The 1,492-nt window shown below is 35.8% G+C and overlaps 1 long non-coding RNA gene across 1 annotated transcript; it reads right to left on the bottom strand.

Annotated features, from left to right (window-relative positions):
* Positions 1 to 77: 77 nt before the first annotated feature.
* LOC102601443 (uncharacterized) lies at positions 78 to 457 on the bottom strand. The gene is made up of 2 exons (XR_368411.1): positions 370 to 457; positions 78 to 174 (listed from the first exon to the last, which is right to left on the bottom strand). It is a non-coding gene; the product is annotated as an uncharacterized lncRNA (long non-coding RNA).
* Between the last annotated feature and the right edge of the window lie 1,035 nt (positions 458 to 1,492).

Genomic DNA, 1,492 nt, shown 5'->3' with positions numbered 1-1,492 from the left:
TAAGTATCAATACTAGATGGACACAAACACATTATAAAAAGAAATTGTACTTCAACTTTAGAAATTTAGAAACACCAAACCTTATCTCCTACTTTGATGAAAGAAGCTTGTATCAACTTTTTTTGATGTTGAGCTTCCTCAGTTGCCTAGCCCGCAAAATCAACCCTTTCAACACTAGAAAAAGATTCAATAATTATTAGTTACTACATGGCACAAACACACAGCAACATCGAGATTCGTCAACTGCCTATTTCCTAAATGCGAGCCAATTTGAAAACAAGCATCAACATAGAAAAAGAAAGAACACCCACATGAATAGATATCTTTTTGGAATTCAAACTTTAACATTAGTCATATTGGAATACATACTTTTCAAAAATAAAGCCGCGTTTCAGTGAGTATTTTTGGCTTTACGGTAATGTATGTATAGAGTAGCCACCAAAAGTCAATCTCTGTCCGTTGACCAGTCTATATTTTCACAGCAAATATAAATATAAATAGGCAAATATAAAGACCCACATGAATAGATTGGAGAAGAATGAATTAAAATTAATCAAGTAAGATAAACTTACCCGCTTAATCCGTCACTGCCGCAGTGAATTTTGATGTATACTCCCTCTGCTTGTAGCTGCTGTCGGAGTTTGCTGCTGCTGCCACCCATGCGCTGTTGCTGCCGCCTATGCGCTATTGCTGTGACCTGCTGTTATCACTGCTGATCGAGGCGGCGCACCGATCGGGTTGGTGGCGCAACCTGTTGTTGCAGCGCCGGTCGGGGATGGGTCGAGAGTGAGAGAGGGGTGCGGCTGAGCCGGGATCGTTAGTCGGAAAGGGGAGAGGAGAGGGGAACTGAGGAGGTGGCGGCTGCTCAGAGCCTGCCGCTTCGCGCAACTCACCGGAGCTATTGGAGACGAGCTGCGGCTGCTCTTCTTTGAGAGGAGGAAAAAAATGAACAATATTTTAAGGGTTTAGGTCTTTTAGATTGAACAATAGGAAAGTGGGGAAGATTCAATTTGACAATTGATTAAATGAAGATGGACGACTAGGATTTGATCTCGAATTTTGATAGATGGTTGAGATTAAATGGAAATTAGAGTCTTGAAAAAATTTGAGACAAGAATAGGCTAAATTTGAAATCAACAAATGGCTATAATTGAAATAAAGAATTTGAATTGAAGTAGCTAGAATTGAAACAGATTGAATAAGAAAGGACTAGAATTGAAATACAATCGAATAAATTAGGTTACAAGTTAAATGATTTAAGAGAAGATTAAGGAGATGTTATTCAATTAATAAAATATTACACATATTAAAGAATTTTCATATAATTAAACACACCTAAATTTTAAAAACATTTAAATAAATAAGTAAAGTAATTATTTCGAGTTTAACTATCGATAAATATAATAATTTTAATAAATTATTGCATACTAAAATATATAATTTTTAGCCAAAATCGATTACAATTTTAAACCCGAAATATGTTTTGAAAATA

The sequence above is a fragment of the Solanum tuberosum genome, unplaced genomic scaffold, assembly GCF_000226075.1.
Source record: "Solanum tuberosum cultivar DM 1-3 516 R44 unplaced genomic scaffold, SolTub_3.0 scf00349, whole genome shotgun sequence".
In the NCBI taxonomy this organism is placed as follows: domain Eukaryota; kingdom Viridiplantae; phylum Streptophyta; class Magnoliopsida; order Solanales; family Solanaceae; genus Solanum; species Solanum tuberosum.
This window is presented reverse-complemented; position numbering and strand designations above follow the sequence as displayed.